The sequence below is a fragment of the Macaca fascicularis genome, chromosome 4 (genome assembly GCF_037993035.2).
Source record: "Macaca fascicularis isolate 582-1 chromosome 4, T2T-MFA8v1.1".
Classification (NCBI taxonomy): domain Eukaryota; kingdom Metazoa; phylum Chordata; class Mammalia; order Primates; family Cercopithecidae; genus Macaca; species Macaca fascicularis.
The window spans coordinates 20,995,646-21,023,465 of NC_088378.1; the positions used below are offsets into that span (position 1 = coordinate 20,995,646).

A 27,820-nucleotide genomic window follows, 5' to 3' on the forward strand; every position below is an offset into this window, starting at 1 on the left:
AAGAGCAGGAGATCAAGGGTTGAGCATTGAATGGAGCCTTGAGAACAACAATGTCCAGAGGTGAGACTGATAAGGATGTACCAGAAAAGGAGATCAACTAAGATGATCTTCTTTTTGAATTCATTTACATTTTCAATATCTTTGAACACCATTGTGATTTTCCAGAGTAAATAGGAATTTTCCTAACATTCTTTCAGAAAAATCTAGAAAAGGAATAGTTGTTATAAATTATAGTGTTATAAATTCAAGGTGTAAAGAATACATATGTAACAAAGCTGCACATTCTGCACATGTATCTCATTTTTTCAGAAGAAGTAAAAATAAAAGAAATTCATTGATTTTAGACTTTTAGTTAAATACATATGCGATTTCTATAAACATAAGGGAATATTAAAGAATACATGTGTGCATGTGATTTCACAGTATTCCAATTTGTTTCCTTTTGTGTAAAAGGTTTAATTTATACTGTAGTTCAAAGGTACAAAGAATAAATCCTCAACATGTATTTTCATTTCATATCTCAGTTTCTGCACCCTTTTATTTATAGCAAAAGATAAATGAAGGCAAAAATTCACCTCAGAATTTGTCCTCCATAGTAGTTTAAAAACACAAAGGTTTCAACTAGTGTTTTGAAAGACAGGTTCTGTTTCAACAATTTCCATTTTTCTAAGAATGATCATTCAAAAAATCATATAGTGTGCAAGGAAGACTTTATGTAAGATGGTATTCTGTAGCAGGGTGTTTGGCTTTCTCCTTTTTGATTCCCTTATTGTCAACTATTCATAACACAAATGCTTTTGTCCTTTTCTCCCTCTCCCTGCCACAATAGACCAAGTAATTAACCAAGTGAAGAGGCTGTCAATTAAACACTGATACTAATCTAGGCATAAAAGGTTCTTTAGGGAACATTGGTTTTGAACATATTTTCAGCATTATCAGCATTGATTTTATTCAATCCAATTCTCATACAATCGAGTGCTCCAAATATTTACATGCCATCCAGGCAACACTTGCAACATGGATGACCCACAATGTAGAAACAGCGTTCACAAAGAACGTACAGAGAATAAGCTCTCTATTGTGTCTCCAAGGCCTGTTTTTCTGGGAATAGATGTTCCATCATTAATTAATGTCCCACATCTTTAATGATAAGATTGTCAAGGACAATTAGGGAAATGATTACAAGTGTCCTTGGCAACTGGAATGCCCCACAGATTTTAGCTTACTTTCCCTAAGTGTGGCTGAAAGGTCATTTCTTTGAAGTGTGAAGACTTAAGCATGCCTTGCATTGGTGGCATTGTGTTCAAATGTTATACAAAAAAAAGACATGTTTTTAGCCTGATTTCTTTGGCACAAATAAAATATTTAAAAATAATTATATTGTTATGTCATTGCTTTAGCAATTAACTCTCTAGTAGTAAATTCACTATCTAATAGTAAATTTTCTTGGGAATTAGTAGGGTTTATTATTACCTGTCTTGCTAATCTATTTGATAAATTTATATAAGCATGCTATTCCTTAAAATAAATGCATTTTTAGCTATCACTAGCTGTCAATGAATTTTCTCCTGTCTCTTACTTTTACTTCAGTCTGTTGTTACATTTGTCCAGAGATACAGCTTTGTCTAAGCAGTCCCTGTAAGACATTTAGGCTTCAAGAATAGCTTCCTTTTCCAAACCGTTGTCAAAAACTGTGGAGAGTCTGCAATGTTACTCTATATTTAGGCTAATGAGCTGGCCTGCCACAGCCTCATTGATGCTGGCAGAAGACATGAGCCCTGGGTCAGTACTCAAAACTTTATTCCTCAAGGCACTGCAAACAGCAGGAGTATCACGTTTGTTGCCATTCTTCTTGCCTCTCAAGTCCCACAGGGGTAACAAAACAGGCCCAAGTGGATGCTGCACACACAGAGAATCACAGCTGAAGAAGCTTAAGTTTAGAGAACCCTGATCTTTTATAACAGGCAGTAAGCAAACCTGTGTGACCTTTGCTCCAGAGAAAGAAATTATCTTTAACATGCTGGACAGGAAGCAAACCTGCTTGCTGCTTAGTGGAAAACACTCTATTGTCTAAGGCTGTTTGCTATACGAACATCCTTGTGAAGACAAAGGTAAGGAGTGTCTCTGGTTGGAGGATATGCAGAAACATGAGAGACCCATGGAGAATTGTCTCCCAAACCCTTTTTCTAGAAGTAAGACATTAATCATGAAAGAATATCAAGATGTTTCAACTATAATTACTTTTGGAGGAGGAGTTCAAACTACTCATGCCCCATCCCCCTAACATTTTAATAACCCATTTTAATAACTTTCAACACCCACTCCTAGCCCTTTCCCCAAGCGTATTATTTCCTTCCTGATAGTAAAAGACCTGTGACATTTTCAGTGTTTTTCTTTTGTATAGCCACAGACGTATGAGTCAAGTCTAATGCTCAATCCCATAAAATTATGGCAATGCATATCAATAGTTTATTTACTTCTTGCTTTTCTCTTAGCCTCAATCTTTAATTTACTTTCTATAATATATTGCACATGTTCTGTATTGTAAACTGCTTTAAATTATTTTGGGAAAGAAGCTGCTACATATATTTTAAATCAATGCCAAGTAATGAAAAGATTGGATAGGCCAAAATAGTTGACTACATATAAAAGTTTCAAAAACAGATAAATCACAAATAATCTTTCTAGAGGCAGTACAAAGCATTTTTTCATATTTATTCATTACATAGTTATTTGCCAAACTTCTTTAAATATTGGAAAGATAAGAATAAACAACATCATAACAATGCATAAAACAGGCCATATGATTTAAAATTTTCATATTATTTACTGGTAATAATAGCAATGTGTTTATTATATTTAAAAATATGAGAAATTGAAAGAAGAAAAATGAAATTATCCACAGCACCCCACCAGCCATATATAAAACAATACTATTAAATGTAGTTCCATGTCAATTTTTATATATAAATATATACATTACATAATCAAAATTGTATATGTACAGGTTACTTTCTGTTTTTTGTTTTATGAGGATATTCAAACTATACTGATATTATTTAAAAATGTAAGTTTTGAAATGGCCTCATTTTTTCTTTTTTTTTTTTTTTTTTTTTTTTTTTTGAGACAGAGTCTCGCTCTGTCACCCGAGCTGGAGTACAGTGGCCGGATCTCAGCTCACTGCAAGCTCCGCCTCCCGGGTTTACGCCATTCTCCTGCCTCAGCCTCCCAAGTAGCTGGGACTACAGGCGCCCGCCACCTCGCCCAGCTAGTTTTTTGTATTTTTTAGTAGAGACGGGGTTTCACCGTGTTAGCCAGGATGGTCTCGATCTCCTGACCTTGTGATCCGCCCGTCTCGGCCTCCCAAAGTGCTGGGATTACAGGCTTGAGCCACCGCGCCCGGCCATGGCCTCATTTTTTCATCGTATGGCCAAACTATAATTTACTAAAAATTTTCCTGTGGTTTACTATTTGTTTATAATTTTCCCAGTAAAAATTCTGTAGCATATTACCTTATACACAAATATTTGTCCATATTTATGATTATGTTCTTGGGACAGAGTGATGGTTAATTTTAGGTGTCAACTTGACTGAATTAAGGGATACCCAGACAGTTGGTAAAGTAGCACTTATTCTCAATTCTTGCATTAATTATCCTCAATGCTTCAGTAGGCACTGAGCCCATCCCCCTCTGCTGAAAGGGGAAACCAGGTGGTTTGGCATTTGATTAGAACAATAAGGCTTTCCCAGGTGTGTCTCTAAAGGCATTTCTGGAGAAGATTGGCATGTGAGTCAGTGGACTGAGCTGGGGAAGACTTGCCCACAATGTGGGTGGGCACCAGGAACTTTCTTCTTCTCCTGCCTTTTGATAACAGAACCCCAGGTTCTTCTTTGGGTTTAAGACTCTGGGACTCACACTAGTGGCCCCCAAGGGCTCTCAGCCATATTCTTAAGGACATTTTGACTGTTGCAATGAAGACTGATTCAGTAGCCCTTGGGATTCTACAGTCCTACATTTCTTAAACATTTCCAGGTGATGCTGCTGTTGTTGCTGCTGGTCTGAGGCGGGTATTTTGAGCAGAAAGGGTCAAAGTTGCCCTTTCTTGTTCATCAGGTTCTTTCATCATGATGTCTTCTGGGATGGCAGGATTATCAAAGTCCCTCAGTTTTAACTAATAGAGCCAGAGAACTGACATAGCCCTGAGGCAATATGATGAAAGTATAAGGATATCCCTGCCTAGAAGTTAAATGAGTTAAAATTTATAGTATTATTTTGGGACTATAATTAGAATTATTTTAGGTTTATTGGTATGGGAAAGATACAGTCACTATATTAATAGCTATTTATTATGTACTGGAGTCTTCAATGCAACAGCAGTTACAGTGAATTCACAGCCTGATTAAACATGTGATAACACAGCTCTTCTCTAAGATCCACCAAATATTTGACAAGGTACTGTCACCTGATGTCCTCAAGGTTAAGTATTGCTTTTGGTTTACTATTTTCTTAACTAATGGGAACCTAAGGGACTTCTACTTCATACTTTCTCTCATGTACTAACATGCTACTCCATATGTCAGAGAAACAGACAGGAATTTTATCAGATGTTGAAAAAAGTGTATTTTATACATACAGGAACTGATCAAACAAACATAGAAGAGTTTCATAGACATGGACTCACTCTATCAATCTCACTATGAGATAAACTTGGACCAAAACTTCACTTATTGTCTGAATTCCATAAGCCTCCACTCTGAAGGGTATACTACAAGTAGCATTTTGAACTCACAGCAAATAGCTCCAAACCAATGTTCCATAATCCTCCAAAGATATATATCCTTAACTAATCCTAACCCTAACCCTCTGTATATTCTGATCCTGGAAGCAGTTGCAGATCCCTTTATGGATGACTGGGTGGAAGATTTACTGAAGTCTCTGAGTCTGTCAGTTGGCACAGGTCTGAAGCCATAATTCAAGTCACGATAACTCAAGTCTGGCTTTTGTGCATCAGCCCTAGATTTCTTTTGGTTACACAGACTAAGACCTCGGAAGGCTATCCATCTATTTCAGTTCTAATAATCAGTCAGCCACCATGAGAGGCCTGCTGCTTATTACAGTAACCACATCTACCTGATCCTTGAGGTTAAAGATCAACATCATTGATCTCATTATTCCCACTGAAAATAGGGACCATATTTCAATGACAGCATCTCCTTTCATTCTAGCCTCAGAGAGCAGCACTACAGCACTTTTCTAGGCAACTGGCATTCCCCTTATCTAACGTACCTGTCCATGTCTTGATGAAGAGTGCCTGAGCCCTACTGGGGGACAGGATTGGAGGAGGACATAGTTGTACATGATAAATCTACTCCATCTTCTTTGTCCTTAAAATACCTAAACATTTGTAGTTTGTTATTTGCATTAAGGCAAATAATGTCTGGTATCTCGTGTTGATTCAGCTTAAGCCACTGTTGAGTTCACTTTTGGTTTACCAGCTGAACAAACAATTAAAATAATTTCCAGACCCTGAAACTTGAACACTAAATCCAAGATTCCTGGGAAGTGTATTTACGTTTCACCCTATCTCATCAAGAATTCCCAGAAGCCATTCATATATGCTGCCTGGCTTCATCCAATATAAGTTAGAAAAATGTTTCAGTGCTTTTATAATGTAAACCCTTTCCTTCTAGGTTGGTTTGTTGTTATTAGCTCTTTAGAATATGCTGTTATTTAGCTCTCACTATTTAACTGAGGATAATGAGGCGCAGTAAAGTTAGATCACGTGAAAACTTGGCATTCTCTTCCAGGCTAACTACCTTGAGTGAAGTCATAATAGAGACCCTAAGCAAGGCAAGACTAGTCTCTCAAACCGAGGCTACTTTTATTAGGATTGGAAGCTCAGAGGGATTCTGGGGTCTGAGATGCTCTGACTTATTGAAATTCTTTAAAATTTGGCCATTTCAAATCTCGGTGTCTCATTTTTTCCCAACAAAAGCCTTTATTTTTACATGAGTCCTAAAACGACAGTGACATCAACCAACCTTATAATTCATCAACTGCAGTGTCAGACACTGTGGCTACAAGAAGGAATAGTCTCATTTAGGGCCAATATAAAAACTTCCTAGCTGTTTTTTTACTTTGTCTTCAGCTCAGAATTTAAAATCCTCAGACAATTATTTTTTTCCCTTAAAGGTCTGCAGTACAATTATTAATATAGGTGAACTTAAAACCTCACTGTAGTATTTTTTTTTTGAAATTATGCTCCTGCACCAAAACTTCAGTATGATGTTTCCATTCTATTGTTCTGTATTTTTTTTTTCCAATTGGTCCAAGTAGTTTATTTCTTTTCTGTTTTCCCCAGTCTTTTTTTTTTTTTTTTTTTTTTTTTTTTTTTTTTTTTTTGAGACAGAGTTTCACTCTTGATGCCCAGGTTGGAGTGCAATGGTGCGATCTTGGCTCACTGCAACCTCTGCCTCCTGGGTTCAAAGGATCCTCCTGTCTCAGTCTCCCAAGTAGCTGGGATTATAGGCGCACACCACCACGCCCAGCTAAGTTTTATATTTTTAGTAGAGATGGGGTTTTACCACGTTGGCCAGGCTGGTCTCAAACTCACGACCTCAGGTGATCTGCCCACCTCCGCCACCCAAAGTGCAGGGATTACAGGTGCAAGCCATCACACCCAGCCCTTTCTCCAGTCTTTAATTATGTTTGAATGCAGGGAAATTGATCTGGACTTAGATTTGCCAATAAATAGAGTACATGAATTCCCCCTTAGTTCTTACTCTGTACGTGGAATTTGATAAACCTAACTTCTCAGATCTATAGTTAGAAAGCAGATGTAATCCATAGCTCCAACTTCATTTCCCATTGAACAGCAGTATTTTATGTCATAAAGCTCTTACCCATCACTCTACCTTGTTCTCTATCATGCTGCAATGATGCTATGCATTAAAAACTACCATTTTCAACATACTCACTGCCATCATGCCTTTCCTTGTTACCCATTGTATTAATTTGTTCTCATGCCGACAATAAAGACATATCCAAGACTGGGTAATTTATAAAGGAATGAGATTTAATTGACTCACAGTTCCACATGGCTGGGGAGGCCTTAGAAAACTTACAATCATGGCGGAAGGGGAAGCAAACACATTCTTTTTCACATGGTGGCAGAAAGGAGAAGTCTTTGGCAAAAGGGGAAAAGACCCTTATAAAACCATCAGATGTCCTGAGAACTCACTCACTATAACGAGAACGGCAGCATGGGGGTAACTGCCTCCATGATTCAATGACCTCCTACCATGTCCCTCCCACGATACATGGGGATTATGGGAATTGCAATTCCAGATGAGATTTGAGTGGAGACACAGCCAAACCATATCACCCTTTTATATAAACTTTATGTAACAACCTGCAGTTAATCACCACCCCTACTCCACCTCCAATTTCTGCCATGTTTTCTTGGACCAAATTACTACATGAGAAAATAAAAGTAAATAAAATACTTTTTTTTCCCCCCATGTAGTAGGAAGGAAAAGTATTCCAGCAACTTCAAACAGAAACTCCACCAAGCTGGCCAGTTTTACAGTTAGTATAGAATATGGTTCTCTCAGCCATGCTATTGACCAGCACTGTCCATATAAGATGTGAGCCACAAATGCAAGCCACGTATGTAGTTTTAAATTTTCTGGTAGCCACATTTAAAATGTGCTCAATAGTCACATGTGACTGGTGGCTGCAATATTAGACTGCAGGTCCTGACACTCAGGGAGAGATACAAAAGTCTCCATTCCTGTGTTCATCTACGGGTGACTCTTTTTGGTGGGTGAAGCATAAGTGAACTGCCAACTGTTTTTCCTAATTCTGTGCCTTCTTCCTTATGGTTACTAAAATTTCTGCCCATCTTCTGGAAATGGGCTGATTATCCATTTAATTTTCCGTGGCGATGTGTTTTATCTTTATCTGTATAGTTATAAGTGTTTTGTTGAAAATTGGGAGATGTCCACCCAGACATAATTTTAAACCCTGTCAGATAAATTTTAAGTTTTTTTTCATTAGTATATCAGCAGCTGAAAAAAAATTTACTCTGTATAATAAGTTCAAATTCTAATGCATGATAAGGATTCATAGTAGCAAGAAATCTCTTCCATAACTTTTGTGTTTATAACAAATGTGTGTGTGTGGACAGGTTTCTAAGTAGTTGCTCTCATTTTTATTTTCTCTTTGTAGAGACAATGTGCAGTCATGCATCTGAAGGTTTTGCAGGAAGCTGAAAAATGTTCCCATTCTCTGCATTTGTTTACCAAACACGCTGCTTCACAGAAAACTAAACAATCCTGAAGTTTCTGTTTCAAAAAGTGGCTATTTTACAAGAATGTGAATAGCTTAGAAAGACAAATCCTGTTCTTTTAAATGTTCAAGACTAAATAACCTTTCTTACATTAAGTGGACAAAATTCATTCTCGAAATTTCCATTTTATTTGAAGTTGACACCTTCCTTTTTAAGACACTTTCTGTTATTAGAATTTCTATTAAAATGTGCAAATCTCAAAATGCAGAGAACTTGTGATATAATTAAAATAGGAATATCAAAACCTGAGATTCTTGCAATGTAAAAATCCATTAATTCCTAATATTATAATTATTATAAAAAATTCAGATTATAAAATTCCAATACTTATAGTCTTACTATGAATTAATTGAAAACGACTAACATCAACTAAACATATATTTAACATTTTAATAACTCAGTTTAGTGTGCTTTTGAAAATAGATTTAATAAACTAAACAAAGTTAGCTGAATTGACTACATTATTGGTAGCCAATATATAAGTCGACATAGATATTATCCATAAAAATACTGATTTTTTAAAAGTGAAAAACAATTAGTAACATTAAAATATGGTTATATTGTATACTTACTTCATCCAGATGTAAAGCCAAAAAAGGATCTTGGTTATTTGGGGCAGGAGAAAACTTTGGAAAAAGCTATTTATTTTAAAAATTTTTAATAACACCATGCTAAAACTTCATATGGGACATATATACAGAATATAGTCAATGTCTTCCATTAATTTAGTGATGCTTGACTTCAATTTCATAAGCAATTAGACATGTAAACCAAAAAATAGTGTTAGCTGTAGTTTAAAATCTACTACTAGTAGTCAACATTTATGGAGAATTTGTGATCTATAGGAAATATTCTAAATTGCTTTCATACATGTATTAATTTCTCAATAATCTTATTCCAGGCACACCTATTAGTCCCATTTTACAGGGGAAGAAACTGAGAGTTTATGTAATAAAAGAAATTAGGTGATCTGACACTGAATGAAACTATCCTTTCTATTAAATGATATTTAATCAGAAAATGATTATTATAAATGTTCAGTAGCTTGGAATAAAGACAAAAACGTATGTGTTCTTAAAGAGTAGAGATACTAATAATTAAATGGAGGTTGTGAATTAAGCAATTACTTCTGATGAGTACAATCAGCAATAACAAATCAGGCAAATCTTATGAAAGTCCTATGAAAAGGTTTGCAGAGAAGCAGCCTGCAGTTTTTCCTTTAACTTAGGAAAGTCAAAAGTCAGTGGTGGGAACCATCTGGAACCAAACAAAAGACCTAATCCTTCCGTATGCAAGATCTTAATAGAAATGATCTATTGTGAATAGAAGCAGCCCAGAAAGAACCTGAGATCTTGCCACTGGTACAAGAGTCCCCATACTGAAGAAATGTTTAATGGCTCTTTCATTCCTTTTCTCTTTTATAAGTGTTCCTTCAGCACTTGATTTTGTTATGAATGTGGATATGTCTATAATATTGTTTGTTTTAAATTACTCCAATTGTTGTATACTATTCAGTTTGGACTTCTTGGAATTCTAAATATGTAAACTGCATTCCAAACAAACAGCAATACATCATTCACAGAGTAAAATCTCTACATGGAGAATGAGATTAAATCATTTTAGTGAGAGATAAGTTCATTAGGACACTTTGAAGGTTGATGGAATGTCTGGAGTTAAATGTATTTTCAAGTATTTTGAATTCAACCATTTAATTTAACTCAGTGCATATTTATTGAATAAATCCTATAAACAAGACATTCTGAGGATACATATAGTTACAAGCCACAAACATTAAGAAATTCAAGACTCTACAAAGTAGATGTGTCTGTTATTAAGTATAACAGAAGAAATAATGTAGTTAGTTCTCTGAACATAGAGAAGGGATAAGTCAATTAGTATCAGGGGACTGAGGGGAGGTCGTGCTTGTAACTGCAGCAGCCATTTTGTGACTGCAAAGGAGATATTACTGGCACACTGAGAATAGCAGAGCAGAAGGATAGCAAGGGTCTGTGGGTCTTTGAAGACATCCTTGAGCTGCTAACCAATCCAGCAACTGCCTACCCCTGAATTTCTTGATTGGGAAGATTAAAAACTTGATTAAGATAATGCCGTTTTTCATCCATCATTCAGTTCTTGCAGCTGAAATCACCCTACCTTTGGTGTTAGGGATCTGTTGGCTGGGCTATAACAATGGGTTGAACAAAGCTTAGGGGTTATAATAAGAATAGAAAGGTGGGACCAAATGCAAAAAGGTAGAAGAGAGAGGAATCTGCAACTCCGAACATTGTGGTTTGGATAGAAGGAAGAGATAAACACATCTGAGTTTTAAGGTCTGATTGATTGTATGCATGACTGATATCAATAGGAATATGAGAAAAGGAATAGGTTTGGGAACAGAAAGTAATAAATATAGTTTTGATGTTGAGATACAAAACACATTTTTAAAAAAAGTCTCTTACTTTGTTAAATACTTTTGAAATAAATCATACATTAGTTTATGATGAAATAAGAATGGTAGCATTTCCAATGGAGTTAAGTATGCCTTATTTACTCCATACTGAAATGAAATTTATCCAAAGTTGACTTTGATATTGCAAAGTAAACACTGGCTACTTCTTACTGGTTGAAAAAAAGTAGATTGAATAAACATATTAATCTCTGTTTTCTCCTGAAACTTGATTGAGAGCAAAGCATAAACAAGCCATCTAAATCTACAAGGGCGAAGAGAATGGACACCCCCTCTCAGTAGGCTACTGGAGACTGTTAACCAGCACAATAAGGAAATGGCTCAGGAGGACGATGTGGGGCTCTGGAATCAGGGAACTGGACACAGGAAAGGGGTGAAGGAAATTCCTAGAATGGTGATGAAGGAAGCCCTAGGATGACAACAACCAGCCTCATGATCAGCAGCCGGTACCACCTGGAACAAAGGGTGCCAAGCAGGAGAAACTTATCTGAGGAAAAAGAGATCTTTTTTAAAAGGTAGATTTATCTGCCCTCTCATTTTCTCTTCACATGACTAGCTCTTTCTTGATTTCAGTCTAACTCCTGAGGAGGCTGGGAGTCTTCCCATGTACCCAGGAGGAAAAGAAGAACTAATGTGGTAAGCACCAGTAATCTTTACCAGAGTTTCCAAAGCTGAATAATCAAGTTACAGCCGTATGAGCCTAGATGGAAATATGGAGGTAGCTAGGAGGAGAATAAGCCGGGAGTTGAAGGAGATTGGCCTGGGGCCTTGGAATCAGCAGTAGGGAAAAAAGAAACCAGAAATTTCTGTAGAATTTATTGTAATAGCCTACCAAAGTGATGTGATCTTTTAAACGCATAATGTTACAGCAGTCACCTCTGCTGAAACCTGTATTCGATAAATTCTAACTCTCCACTCAGCTGCCACTAAGTCTAGTGATTCAGCTTAAATGCTGATCTGCCCTCCCTGGGCTAAATCTTAGTAAAGTAGACTAAACAATGGAGAACACAGCTCAGGGATACAGGAAGGATTTGCTCTCTGAAAGCTCAGCCACAGTCTCCCTTGGTGTGGTGACAAAAAAACCACTTTAAGCACTTTAAATCTCTATTCAAAACTATCGTTTACCTGTTTTATCAGAGTATTCTGGCCGGTGTAAACACGTCTGGAAAGCAAATCAGTGCCAATTTGAGTTGGACGATACTCTGCTAAGTCATCGGCAGATTCTTGGGAAAAAAGGAAATTAAATTGTACGCAATTAAATGTTAAATTACACATGAACAGGGTCTGTTTGACTTTTTAAAAGAAATAAATAACACTTGAAAAGTTGTTTTCATCTATGAAAGTATGTTAAAAGGCTGTCAAAAAGAAAAATGGAGGATTTCAGATATAAATATTATCTACTGATACTATTTTGCCAAATGGAAATTGCAAATTATAGAGGTAGAATGCACCTGAAGAGTCAACCAGTCCAACCTTCTTGATTTATAGATCAAGAGGCCCAGGGAGGAAAAGTCACTTGTTTAAAACACAAAACTATTTATGGAAAAGCAGGGAATAAAACCCAGACTACCTATCAATCGATTGTCAATTCGCAGGAAATGCTGGCTGCAGTGGCCCGACCTATATGCTGTTGCTGAGCTGGAGAATAGGACTCCTGAAAAAAAGGGCTCACAAGGATGGACATTTCAACCAGGCAGTCGGTGAAGTGCAGAACAAGCGCTGGGTTAATGCACCGCATACAATGCAACTGGGACTTGTGTGTCAGGAGGAAACTTCACAGGGTTTTCAAAAGGAGTAAAGTGCTTGGGAGCTTGTTTTAAAGGGTCAGAAAGCTCTACCTATTTTCTCTTCCTTTCATGCGCACAGTAAAAGAACAGAAGTATTCTATTTCCGCTGCAGGTTTTTGAGTGTGAGACCAAGAAATCTATTGATGCGAAACTGCTCTTTGGTGACATTGTGCTTCAACAAGTCATCCCTAGTGCAACCCAGGATGATGGCCATTTGCACTTCCTTTTTAGGCATCTGACATCAGCTTCAGGAAGTCTCTCTCCATATGTAAATTTCAAGTGTTGCCTGTAGACAGGTTTTAATAAAGGAAGTCAGCAGTTACAATGTATGTGTATACCTCACACTCCTTTTCCCACGTACCCACTTCAAGCCTAACTCTAGACCTCAGATTTCTCCCTCCCTCTGTGTCCTAAAGCATACCAAAAAAAAAAAAAAAAAAGCATTCATCTTTGTTATTTATCATAAGGTTCATTTCCCTTGTCTACCAATTTTCTTTTCATTCCATAAATAATTATGTGTTCTGATATTTGCTTTAAATTTCCTGGTTGTTGGGAATGTTTCATTGTTAAGGGTTTTCCTTCACTTCAGAGGTAAATGAGCTTACCTTAGTCCATTAAGATTGTCATTTGGTCTAAGGACCATGGGCAAAGTCTGACAGGTAGTGTTTCACTCTTATCTCTGTCTGATCAGAAGAGGAAGTCTTGCTAGTCCCTCTTTAGTCTGAAACTGATTATTGTCCTCACAACTGCACAAAAGGAGACGCAGTTCTTTCCACACCTGAAGGCATTTGAAGTGCAATTTGCGTGGTACTTACAAACTCTGCTGAAAGGAACCGTTGACTATTTTCCTAATCTGCCTGTTTGCATTCATAGGCATTAAGAATGCACAGTAAACAAGCTAAAGTGCAGAAGCTTTCACAGGCTTGTGCTGGACAATAACAACCACCGGTAACAGAGAGGACAAAAATCTGTTTACAAATGTGTATTTCATCAGGCAATACCTGCTCTAAAATGGTCAGAGCCTGCCATTTCCACAAATGTGGACTAAAATGAACATACCTGAAAAGAAGATTTTTCATCTTATAATATAAAATGTTCTGTCTTCATTTCAGAGGTGTAATGTATAGTATACAAATATAAGGTGGTAATAATCTTAAAGTGACCAATGGCTAGAGAAATTGGTTAACAGACTTCTATTGGATTTATAAAAGGGAAAGAGTTTTGCCTCTCTCTGATGCTTAGTTGGTGTTCCACTTGAAATTTGAGATTAATTAGAGTTGAATGAAGTCCCCTTCAGCGTGATGATTTTGTTATTGTACACATTTCTGTTTTAGATATGAGCTTTAAATATAAAACTTTGTGGAATCCTTAATTAGAATCTCAGTAGATAAAGCCTGCGAATCAATGTTGATATCATGATGCACAGGCGACTGTGATGCATAGCTTCTGAACACTCCAACGTTCATCACTGGTTATGTGCCGCACCCTTGATGGGTTGAGATGGTTAAGTGCTTGCAAGAAAGATGTTCTGCTATTCACTGAACGTATATTGAAAGCTTTTAGAATCCAGATAAATTTTTTTAAAAGTTGAAATTTTGTAATGGAAACAAATTAGCCTGAATTATATCTTTGTTATAGAATTTTCTAAGGAATATTTCTTTAGGGATTTCCTCAAATATTTAAGCAAATATTCTATTGAAGTTCGAAAATTATATACGAGAAAGCGTAGAACAATTTACCTTGGCCTGGAAAACCTTTATGGCTATGGTAACCAATCAAGTAACTCCAATATAAAAAGCTTTGGTAAGGTTCCTATAAACAGCTTAAATTTTGTATGGGAATATGCTTAAAAGATGAAATAGCATGTTGAATAAAGTTGTTTAGAATTGTCATACAAATACTAAATTATACCTTCTTAAAACAATTATTTAGATTTTATAGATTTTACATTAAAATCTTCTAAAAGAAATTAAAAAAAATAATCTATCATGTCCAGTTTCCTCTTCAGGGCTCTTTATAATATTGTCACACTGACAGGTTAGAGGAAGATTTATATCTCTGGTGTGTTAATGACTGGAGGACTTTTATTCAATACTTATCATTGACTTATTCATAAGTTCAGCCAAAGTGTATTGTGAACCTACTGTGTGCCAAACTGTTAAATGTTCTGGGATTGCAGTAAGTAAATACAACAAATATCACCTATGTTTCCCCTAGTGCGCTGGAGGAATTGAATATATCTGACGTGGATTTTCAGATTCTAGGATCAAAGTTTGTTTTCTCAAATGTTATTTATATTAATTTCTTACAAACATATTACAAAAAAGGCTTTGAAGGAGTCTTAAAATAATGAAATCTATTAAACTCAACCTATATATGGCTTCTCTCTCAGGAGGTGGTGTCTCACAATAAATGAACAAATTTTGCAGAAAAATGTAAATTGTTCTAAGTAATCTTGCTAATTAGGTAAAACAGGACACAGAAATTAATAACAAGAACAAAACAATTGTGTATAAACCCTACCTGTTTCTCAGAACAAAAGAATTGTGTATAAACCCTACCTGTTTCTCAGAACAAAAGAATTATGTATAAACCCTACCTGTTTCTCATGTAGGATGCCGGATTTATTGATTCAGACGTGCATTTTTTAGAATTAAGATGCTTTCAGAATTTGATGGATTATTTAGATTAAGTGTACCTAATATAATTAGCAAATCTAATTAAGAAACATTTGGAGTCTACAATCATCAGGTGATTATCATAAAGCTTTATCAGTGGAACAACTTGATATGTTGGAATAGAAATATTATAAGTGTTTTCGGGGCCAGGGGCAGGGGCTCAGGCCTGTAATCCCAGCACTTTGGGGGGCCGAGGCAGGTGGATCATGAGGTCAGGAGATCGAGACCATCCTGGCTAACACGGTGAAACCCCGTCTCTACTAAAAATATAAAAAATTAGCCAGGCGTGGTGGTGGTCACCTGCAGTCCCAGCTACTTAGGAGGCTGAGGCAGGAGAATGGCGTGAACCCAGGAGGCAGAGCTTGCGGTGAGCTGAGATCACACCACTGCACTCCAGCCCAGGCGACAGAGCGAGACCGTCTCAAAAAAAAAAAGATGCAAAGCAAATATAACAAAATGTTACATATTTGTTCAAGTACAGTGATGGATACATTGATGTCTATTATATTTTTCCATGTACTTTTGGTAACTTAAAATATTTCATAATTATTTATTAAGATAAAATAAAAATAAGCCATAAGAAAAGAGATCCTATTCAGTTTCAAAAATTCAAACGTAATTTACCCATTGATGTTAGTTGAACAATACAACAGTGAGTGGAATAAAATATATGCTATTGAGAGTTAAAGCGTTATTTAAGTCTCATTAGAAAATGTTTATATCTCCAGGGAGGCTTAAATAGGCAGTAATAAATGTTTTGTTAGAGAAGATGGAAACTGTTTTTCCTTTGACAAAAAAAAAAAAAAAGTTTTCATTTATTCAATGGATATTTATTCACCTTCCACTATAAGCCATGTAATATACTAAGGTAATGAGAATATAAAAGTAAAGAGAGTCCTTCCCTCAAGGACTTTACAGATTAGTAATGTTCCTAGTAGAAGAAGATTTCATCTATCTATTTATCCATTCCTACATACATGTTTTGATAAAGTGCTATGAAAGTAATATGTACTGAGTATAAAGAAGTCCAAAGAGGGTGACAATATGGGTTTGGAGCCTCACAGAAGTTACCAGTTACCCTTCTTAAAAAAACAAGTACTACATGTTTAACAATCAGGCTAACATGGAACTGAGGTTCTCAGCAGAGGAATCCATGTGAATAAAATTAAAGAGGTGTGAGAAGCATGTTTAGGTAATGAAAAGTAGTAAGTTTGTCTGGAAGGTAAGATTTAAATGGAATCATTAGGAATGATGGATCTGGAGGAGGTGCCAACATACAAGAAGGGGAAGAAAAGACCAGTGCTCAATAGACTGAGCCTCTTTGTCTATTGAGGCCATCATTGAAATCAAAAGTAGTGCAGATGGGTAGTCTGAGGAGCAAAGCATAAAGGAACTTCCAGGAGGCTGAAAACCTGAACAGATCTACTGTCAATATCATAGTGCTGGATGTATAAAAATTGGACTTCATAAACTATCAGGGAAGGGGAGCCTTGGCAAACATCCAAAGCTTTCAGCTGGGAACCAAAAAGGACTACTCAATAACAGTAACACAAATTAAAAATATAGAGAAGGCCTTACAAGACTGGAAGGTAGTCTTAAATTGGCTCAATTCTTGATTAAAGTAATATATACCTACATTAAATGCCTGTGATTAATCAAACATAATCCTTCATGGAGGAAAATAATATCATTTAGAGATCTGGATTTTTTTAATAAACAATGTCGGAATTTTAATAAAAAATTACCAGGCAAACCAAGAGACACCAAGGAGTGAAGAAAAAGAAAGCAATAGAAGCTGGCTCACAGAGAATCCAGGTATTAGAAAATTTTGTATCTATGATTAATATGGTCAAGAAAATAGATGGCAAGAGTGATAATTTCGTCAAAGAACTCCTGTCTACAAGAAAGCATCAAATGAAAATTCTAAACGGAATAAAACCAAATTGAATTAAAAGGACAAAAGGTGGATAAGACAGTGGATTGGTCACAGTTGCAGAGTATTCATTATCTACAATTGATAATCTAGAATTGATAATTCCATTGATAATGGAAAATATCTAGAATAAAAAATAGAAAGAAAAAACATAGAAAAGATCACAGGGGACATATGAAAACTGGCAATATCATAGTCTGGCAGTTTGTTTCTATTGTCTTTTTTTTTTTTCTCTTTCTACTGTCTCTTGGTTTGCCTTATAATTTTCTATTAAAACCAAGAAATCGTATATGAAAAATTCTACAATCTCTGAATGGTATTATTTTCCTTCGTGAAGGATTTTGTTTGATTAAAGGCAAGTAGTTAATGTAGGTATACATTATCTTAATCTAATGAGGGATTGAGCCAATTCAAGACTGCTTTCCAGTCTCTTACATAATGAAAAGGAACAACATAAATATAATTGGAGCCCCAGAAAAGGAGGAGGTAGAAAAGAGTACAGAAGTAATAGGTGAAGAGATTATAACCAAGAATTTCCCAAAACTGAAGAAAGATATCAAATAAAATTTTCAAGAAAACTTACAAACCTCAAATATGAAAAGTACAAAAAAAAACCCATCTAGACACTTTAGGATAGAACTTCTGAAAAATTAAACACAAGAAAAAAGTTTTAGAAGCAGTGAGAGAAAACTATATATTACATCAAAAACTACAATTAACATTTCTCATAAAGCAATAGAAATCAGAAGAAAAGAAATGACATACTCAAACTGTTATAAGAAAATACCTGCCGCCATAAAGTAAAGCTGTCTTTAGAAAATGAGGGTTAAATAAAGACATTTCAAGCAAATAAAAATGGAGAGAATTTGTCACCAACAGAGACTCTCTAAAAGAATATTAAAAGGAGTTTTTCAGTTAAAGGGAAATGATCTCTGACTGAAGATTAAAAATGTAGACAAGAATAAAGTATGTAAGTAGGCAAAATTTATTATTCTATGAGAAGCTGGAATTGTGAGAGAAAATCCATAGTCTTTCTAGTGTTAAGAACCATAGCCACTGGTAAATTGAAAAGAAATCCCATAAATTAAAAAAACAGAGTGGGGAAGCCCAAATTCTGTCTATAAACTCTGCCCAGGTTTCTGAGTGACCCTTGAACCACACATGAACCAACAAAATAATGTGTGGATAGATTATGGATAAGAATAAAATAATTATTTTGGTCCATTTCAAGAATTTGTTTCAAGATTTAAGGCTCCTTTTAGCAGTTCTTGTAGTGCTGGCTTGGTAGTGGTTCTCTTAGCATTTGTTTATCTGAAAACGACTGTATCTTTTCTTCATTTATGAAGCTTAGTTTCACTGGATACAAAATTCTTGGGTGATAACTGTTTTGTTTAAGGAGACTAAAGATAGGACCCCAATTCCTGGAAATATATAACCCTCCTAGATTGAATCACGAAGAAATAGAAACTCTGAACAGACCAATAATAAGCAGTGAGATTGAAATGGTATTTAAAAACATAGCCAACAAAAAAAGTCCAGGACCAGACAAATTCACAGTTGAATTCTACCAGACATTAAAAGAACAATTGACATCAATTCTATTGACACTATTCCATAAGATAAAGAGGGAATCCTCCCTAAATCATTCTATGAAGTCAGTATCACCCTGATACGAAAACCAGTAAAGGACATAACAAAAAAGAAAACTACAGACCAATATACCTGATTAATATAGATGCAAAAATCCTTAATAAAATACTAGCTAACCAAATCCAACAGCATATCCAAAACATAATCCACCATGATTCAGTGGGTTTCATGCCAGGGATGCAGGGATGGTTTAACATACATAGGTCAATAAATGTGATACACCACATAAACAGAATTAAAAACAAAAATCACATGATCATTTCAATAGATGCAGAAAAAGCATTTGACAAAATCTAGCACTGCTTTATGATTAAAACCCTCAGCAAAATCAGCAGAGAAGAGACATACCTTAAGGTAATAAAAGCCCTCTATGGCAAACCCACAGCCAACATAATACTGAGTGGGGAAGAGTTGAAAGCATTCCCCCTGAGAGCTAGACAAGACAAGGATACTCTCTCTCACTACTTTTATTTAACATAGTACTGGAAGTCTATAGATGCCTACTCTCATGACTTCTATTCAGCATAGTACTTTAAGTCCCAGCCAGAGCAAGCAGACAAGAGAAAGAAAGAAAGGACATCCAAATTGGTAAACAGGAAATTTACCTGTCACTGTTTGCTGCTGATATGATTGTATACCTAGAAAACCCTAAAGACTCCTCCAAAAAGCTCCTAGAACTGATAAATGAATTCAGCAAAGTTTCAGGATACAAAATTAATATGCACACATCAGTAGCTCTGCTATACACCAACAGCGACCAAGCTGAGAATAAAATCAAGAACTTAACCTCTTTTACAATAGCTGCAAAAAAAAAAAAAAATACTTAGGAATATATCTAACCAGGGAGGTGAAAGACCTCTATAAGGAAGACTACAAAACACTGTTAAAGAAATGATGTATGACACAAACAAATGGAAACACATCCCATGCTCATGAATGGGTAGAATCAATATTGTGAAAATGACCATACTGCCAAAAGCAATCTATAAATTCAATGCAATTCCCATCAAAATACAATCATAATTCTTCACAGAACTAGCAAAAACTATCCTTAAAGTCAAATGGAACCAAAAAGAGCTCACATAGCCAAAGCAAGACTAAGCAAAAAGAACAAATCTGGAGGCATCACATTACCTGACTTCAAACTATACTATAAGACCATAGTCACCAAAACAACATGATACTGGTATGAAAATAGACATGTAGACGAATGGAACAGAATAGAGAATGCAGAAATAAAGCCAGACACTTACAGTCAAGTTATATTTGACAAAGCAAAGAAAAACATAAAGTGGGGAAAGGGCACCCTATTCAACAAATGGTGCTGAGATGCTTGGCAAGCCACATGTAGAAGAATGAAACTGGATCTCCATCTCTCACTTTAATCAACACCAGATAGATCAATAACTTAAATCTAAGACCTGAAACCATAACAACTCTAGAACATAACTTTGGAAGAACCCTTCTAGACATTGGCTTAAGCAAAGACTTCATGAGCAGTAACCCAAGAGCAAATGAAACAAAAACAAAGATAAATAGATGGTACTTAATTAAACTACAAAGCTTCTGCTCAGCAAAACAAATAATCAGCAGAGTAAACAGAGAAGCCACAGAGTGGGAGAAAAATATTCACAATCTATACATTCCACAAAGGACTAGCATCCAGAATCTACAAAGAACGCAAACAAATCAACAAGAAAAAAATAAACAATACCATCAAAAAGTGGGCTTAGGACATGAATAGACAAGTCTCAAAAGAGGATATACAAACTGCCAAAAGACATATGACAAAATGCTCAACATCACTAATGACTAGGGAAATGCAAATCAAAACCACAAAACCACAATGTGATACCACCTTACTCTTGGAAGAATGGCCATAATAAAAAAATAAAAATAATAAAAAAATAAAAATAAAATAGATGTTGGCATGGGTATGGTGAAAAGGTTTTTTTCTTTTTTGAGATGTAGTCTTGCTCTGGAGTACAGTGGTGTGATCTCTGCTCACTGCAACCTCTGCCTCCCAGGTTCAAGCAATTTTCATGCCTCAGCCTCCTGAGCAGCTGGGATTACAGACGTGCGCCACCATGCCTGGCTAAATTTTGTATTTTTGGTAGAGACAAGGTTTCACCATGTTGGCCAGGCTGGTCCTGAAATCCTGACCTCAGGTGATCTGCCCACCTCGGCCCCCCAAATTGCTGGGATTACAGGTGTCAGCCACGATACCTGGCCAAAAAGGTAACACTTTTACACTGCTGGTGGGAATGTAAACTAGTACAACCACTATGGAAAACAGTGTGGAGATTCCTTAAATAACTAAAAGTAGAACTATCATTTGATCCAGTAGTCCCACTACTGGGTATCTACCCAGAGGAAAAGAAGTTATCATATGAAAAAGATACTTGCAGAAATACGTTTATAGCAGCACAATCCACAATTGCAAAAATGTGGAAGCAGCCCAAATGCCCATCAATCAATGAGTGGATAAAGGAATTTTGATACATATAAATACCATGGAATACTATGCAGCCACAAAAAGGAACAAAATAATGGCATTCACAGCAACCTAGATGGAACTGGAGACTGTTACTCTAGGTGAAGTAACTCAGGAATGGAAACCCAAGCGTCGTATGTTCTCATTCATAAGTGGGAGATAAGCTATGAGGTTGCAAAGGCATAAGAATGAATAAATGGACTTTGGGGACTTGGGAGAAATGATGGTAGGTGGTGAGGGATAAAAGACTACACATTGACTGAGCATGGTGGTTCATGCCTGTAATCTCAGCACTTTGGGAGGCCAAGGCAGGTTGATCACTTGAGGCCAGGAGTTCAATACCAGCCTGACAAACATGGGGAAACTCCATCTCTACTAAAAATATGAAAAGTTAGTTGGACACGATGGCACGTGCCTGTACTCCCAGCTACTCAGAAGGTTGAGGCACTAGAATTGCTTGAACGCAGGAAGCAGAGGTTTCAGTGAGCCAAGATCGCACCACTGTACTCTAGCTAGGGCAACAGAGCAAGGCTGTCTAAAAAACAAGACTACATAATTTTTACAGTGTACACTGCTTAAGTGATGGGTGCAACAGAATCCCAGAAATCACCATTAAACGACTTATTCATGCAACTGAACACTACCTGTTTCCCAAAAGCCTATTGAACTAATAAATTAATTAATTAAAATGTGCAAAAAAATGTCTAGAATGAAAAACGAATAAAAGAGCTGATTTGAGATTTACGCTGTGACCCAAAAGACAGAATATGATGTTTGAGTCCAATCAGGTTAATTGTATAATAAAACATTCTTGAAGGATGAGTAAAACATATTTTAGAGTCTCCACAAGATAACATTCACATTGCCGTAGATAAAACAGATATATCTCATTATCTACAGAACCAGGAAAATATGACCCATTCATAAGAGAAAATGTTATTAATGGAGACTAACCCTGAGATGACCCAAATGTCGGAATTAGAAGACAAATATTTAAAACAGCAACTATAACTGTGCTCTAGGATATAAAGGAAAGTATACTCACAATCAATGAAAGCATGGGAAATATCAGTCAAGAAGTAGAAACTATTAACAAAAACAGGACTAAGTGCAAATTAGTAAACTCAAGAATACAATATCTAAACTAATGACAAACAAAAAGAAACACTGGACAAGCTTAACAGCAGAGTAAAGACAACAAGAGAAAGAAACAGAGATTCACTGTTCATAGCAACCTGGATGGAATTGGAGACCATTATTCTAAGTGAAGTAACCCAGGAATGGAAAGTATACTTACGATCAGATTCAGAAAATGGAGCAATAAAAATTGTCCAATCTGAAGAACAGAGAGAAAATAACTGAAAAAAAAATGAATAACCTCCCAAGGGAGTGATGGGATGATTTCAAAAGATCTAACAAATGATCATTGGAATCTCAAAAACAATAGTAACAACAACAACAACAAAAAAAAACCAAACAAACAAAAAACATAGAGACTGGGATGGAAAAAAAAAGTGGCCAGAACCTCCCCAAATGTAGTGAAAGTCATAAATTCAGGAAGTCCAGTGAACTCCAAGCAGGACAATTACAAATAAAACCATATTTAGCATCTAGGACAGTCATAGTCAAACTGCTAAATATCAAAGACAAATCTTGAAAGCAGCTAAAGATAAATAACACATTACATATTGAGGAACATCAATTTGAATTATCACTGCCTTCAGAAACTATGGAGAACAGAAGACAGTACAACATCTTCAAAGTGCAGAGAGAGAAGCTGCCAAACTAGAATTTTATATACAGCAAAAATATCCCTTGGGAATAAAGGCAAAATAAAGATATTTTCAGATATAAGAAAGCTAAGAAAACTAATTACCAGAAGACCTGTTATATAAGATATAGTAAAAATAGGCTCTTTAAGCTGAGAAGAACTACCAGATTATATCTTCAGGAAGGAGGGAAGCATTAAAAAGGTAAATATCTGAGAAAATAAAACATTGTTTTTCCTTTCTGTATAAAACACAGGACTATTTAAAACAAAATTAAAACATATTTGTGTGGTTTTATAACTTATGTAGACTTAAATATATGACAACTATCACAAAAGGTCAGAGTAAGGATAAATTGACCTATATTGTTGCAATTTCTGTCCTTTAATTGAAATAGTATAATACTGACTATAAGTAGAATGTAGAAGTCAAGAATGTATATTGTAATCCCTATAGCAACCCATAAAATAATGCAAAGAACTTAAAAATCAGTACATAAGTTGAAATGAAATTCTAAAAATTATTCAAATTATCCAAAAGAAGGAAGAAAAGGAGAAACAGGAGTATCAAAAACAGAAGAAACAAACAGAAAACAAATAATAAAGTGGTATTCATAAATCCAATCATATTAGTAATTGTGATAAATGCAAATGGACTACATACTCCAACTAACAGGCAGAGATTATCAAAATAGACTAAAAAACTCCACTATATACTGCCTACATGAGATGGACTTTAAATATAATAACACATCTAGGTTGGAAGTTAATATAAAAAATATGCCTTGCACATAGAAGGCATCAGAAAAGTAGGGAGACTATATTAATATGAGATATTATAGACTTCAAGACAAATAGTATTACCAACAAGAAAAAGGGATATTTCATGACTGAAATTTCAACTTATCAGAAAGATATAATAATAATATGCATGTGTTCAACAACAGAAATAAAAAATACATAAAGCAAAAATGACAGAATTAAAGGAAGAAATAAATAATTCCATAATCATTGTTGGAGACTTTAATATTCCTTTATTGGCAACTGATGAGTGACTAAAACAAGAATCAATTAGTAAGGCCATAGAAAATTTGATCAACGGTATTAACTTAACCTAAGTAGTATTTATAGAATACTATACCCAGTGACCTTTAAAAATACTGATAATGTTTTTTTTCCTTATTTGAATACAGTTACATGAGTGTGCTCGCTTTGTTAAAATTCGTTGAGTTGTGCCGTTATTTTGTACTTGTATGTTTTATAATTTGATTTCTTAAAACTCTACACACTGGCAGCAACATACAGAATGAATCAGTAGGAAAAAAATAACACTGGAAGCAGGAAGGCCAATAGGTGTTATTCCAGCAGATCGTGTGAGAGATGAAAGAATCAAATCTGTGCAGATACTGAGGGAGGTAGAACTGACAATGTGTTTTAACCCATTTGATGTGGGAGGTCTCAGCAAGGGGAGAACCAAAGATTACCTTAGGGCTTCAGACTTGGGAGATATGTCAGTTTTGGGCTGTTCCCCAACGCGGAGGATGCAAGAGGAGAGCAGTTTGAACAGTGATGTGGATCACTCTGAATTAAACCCTGAATTACAAAAGTCATTCATTAGATTTACTCCTTAGTTTGATTGTTGCCAGGCCCATTCTTCTATTTATAACTTCTGCCCAGTTTTCAGAAACTGAATACAGAATGGAAGATTAAAACATATTTCAGGGTTGAATGATTGATAGTGTGTGCCAAAAATGTTTATTACCTTATTCTTACTATCATTTACTAACTTTCCCATATATTTTGCAAAGTTTTATACAATTTATTTCTACCCATCATGCAACAATTAAAGATTCACTTATGATCGATATTGGATATAAAGATAGTGAGAAGAAAATGTAAATTCAAAGAAAGACTATTTTATATCTACAGCTGCCTTCCTAAACACAGAATTAGAAATATTTCCAAAGGAGGATTTCTTGGAAAAAGCTACGCAAGTGAATAATTTGCCTTTTTGAAACATAATTTAAAAACAAAGAAGCAAAAAGAGCTTAAGAATACAAACTTGTAGTTTTTAAGTCACTTTCTTGGTCTTAAAGATTCATCTTTTTAATGGAAACATTTATAGAAAATCACCATCTCTTAAGTCTAATGTATATAAAGTATTTGAAGTAATAAGTAAGCAGAAATGATAAACATAATGAAATCCTTGGGATTGGGATTGTTCTGCATTCTATCAAACAGTAATTTATTATAAGAATCTTTTCTGAGTGTCATTTTTCTTTGAATGAAATGATTTTTAAAAATTATTGGTAACCTAGTTTTTAGAATACTTCCCATCCTATTCCAAAGATACGATTTTTTAAATTCTGAAAACAGCACATAACAATTCACATAAACATAGGCCCCCAGGGGCAAAGTGCAAAAATATATTAGGAGAGAACCACAAGGACATACCAAGCAGACCGTGCTTTTGAATAGAGAAATAGAAGCTCTCTTGACAAAGAACCGAGGGGATCTATTTGTGGTTTCGTATACACATTCTGAAAGCCCCCAATTGTGGTTTCAGTATCAAAATAATGAAGTGTCAATGGCATTTCTCCTCGGAGTAAAGAATTAATTAAACAACCTCTATAATGATCTGGCTTTTATTAGTGCTATTTCTGACATGAGACCCTTTTACCTTGGTTCTGAATTACATGAATCCTTGTGAATTCTTTTGTTATAAATACTCATCTTGCTTCCTCATGTGTGATATGAGTTTCTATGATCATAGGATCACAATTATCCTGTTACTCCTTTCAGAGAATTTGTATAGCTCCTTTGATAAGAGAAACTCAAAGTGTTTTGCAAATACACCATTTACCCCAGCCAATATGAATCACTGCCCTTATTTTAGAAGAATAGCATTACCACCTTTCAAACAAATTGTCAGGCAAAGGAAAGTCTTAAATTGTACCTAAGGACAAGCTGCAAGGACAGCAAGAGGACTAAATTCTTTTAATCAAGTGATCAAGAAATCAAGTAATTTTTCCATGATCAAATATGCCTTGCTTTATGTAATAGATGAGTTACCTTAAAAATTCTTAAAATGAGCTGTTTTCAAGTCAAATCAAACTTTAATCATTTTAAAGACTGATTCCATAGCAATGAATCTTGTTACAGTCATTGAATTTTCAAATGGGAGAATAAAATACATACAATGCATTTTAGAGAAAAATTACTTTGAATATGCCAGGGAAGACCCACATTTGTAATTTGTCTGAAACATTGTACAAGAGTCATACAATCAAACAGTTATAGAACCAGGCAGGAAATATAACCAGGTAGAATGAAGTTTGGTATAAGACAGTAAAGACAGGGGGAGGGTCACTGAGGCCCACATGCAAGGGCATGCTGCATCTAAAGAAGCAACTAACTGCTGCTCAGCTCTCAAATGGTCTGTGCATGGTATTTGGGAATGCAAGCTTATTTTACAGTATCTCCTGACTTTTAAAGATACAATGGAAACCCATGAGTTTCTGAAAATTTTTGAAGTCCTAAATCAAAATCTTCTAAAATCTTGGACAAACCAGACAAGATATGCTGACTAAATTACAACTGTAGGGCACTAAATTGTAATCTTTATATAGTAACACAGTCTGAAAAATGCAGCCGCTCAGAAGTTAACCTTAAGATCATGACAATGAAAAGAAATCCCAAGAGGTCACTGGCCCAAATCTTCTATGTAGCCAAGTCTACACCAAAACTATTGATGATGCTTATTTGGCCAACGAATACTCACTGTAGATATCCATTCATGCCATACATTATGACATTGAACAGGATGTAGTCCTTCTTTTGAGGAGGTTGGAGGATAGGAGTCATCCCCTGCCAGTTTTATGTTTCCAAGTGGCACGTGGGCACTCCATTAAGATAATACTCCTGGATTCTGGTCCCATCACCTTACTCTCCTCTCTCGAGATGTAAGAATGACTTCCCTGATTGGAGAGTTTCTGAGAAGGACCTGGAAGTATATAGGTTGGTGCTGTGGTCTGAATGTTTATGTCCCCACCAAATTCATATGTTGAAATCGAATCCCCAGTGTGATCATATTTGAAGGTGGGACCTTGGAAAGTGATTGGGTCATGAGGGTACAGCCCTCATTAATGAGATTAGTGCCACTGTAAAAGAGACCCCAGAGAGACCCTTGCCTCATCCACTTTAGGAGGACATAGCGAGATGGCACCATCTATGAATCAGAAAGTAGACCCTCACCAGACACCAAATCTGCTGGAGCCTTGATTTGGGACTTTCCAGCTTCCAGAACTGTGAGAAATAAATTTGTGATGTCTATAGGCCACCAGTATTTTGTTTTAGCAGCCCACACAGATAAACACAGTTGGTTTCTTCTCTGTCTTAGATATTCAGCTGCCCACTGTCATCATCTGCTCTTGGCCTAACAGTATCCATGGCATTTTGAATATAACCAGTTCAAGGCAGAGTTTGTCCCATTTGTCCTCACGTAAACCATGCTCTCCAACACAATTTTAAAGGTCAAAAATTGAGGACAGAAAAGTTTGACTCCTCTGTCTCCTTTTCTCTGTGGTCCCAAGCTGAGGTGGGATAAAAGAATGTCAACTACTGAGTTTAATAAAAATCTCAGCAATTCCTCTAGAGCATAAATGGTAGTGGGCCATGCTGATCACTGTGGTA

The 27,820-nt window shown here is 35.8% G+C and overlaps 1 long non-coding RNA gene across 1 annotated transcript in view; it reads left to right on the forward strand.

Annotated features, from left to right (window-relative positions):
* LOC135970393 (uncharacterized) overlaps positions 1-12,916 on the forward strand; it is a 33,157-nt gene extending 20,241 nt beyond the window's left edge. Inside the window, exons 2-3 of the long non-coding RNA XR_010586069.1 lie at positions 11,392-11,454; positions 12,718-12,916. This is a non-coding gene — a long non-coding RNA (uncharacterized lncRNA). The remainder of the gene's footprint in view (positions 1-11,391; positions 11,455-12,717) is intronic.
* Positions 12,917-27,820: the final 14,904 nt, after the last annotated feature.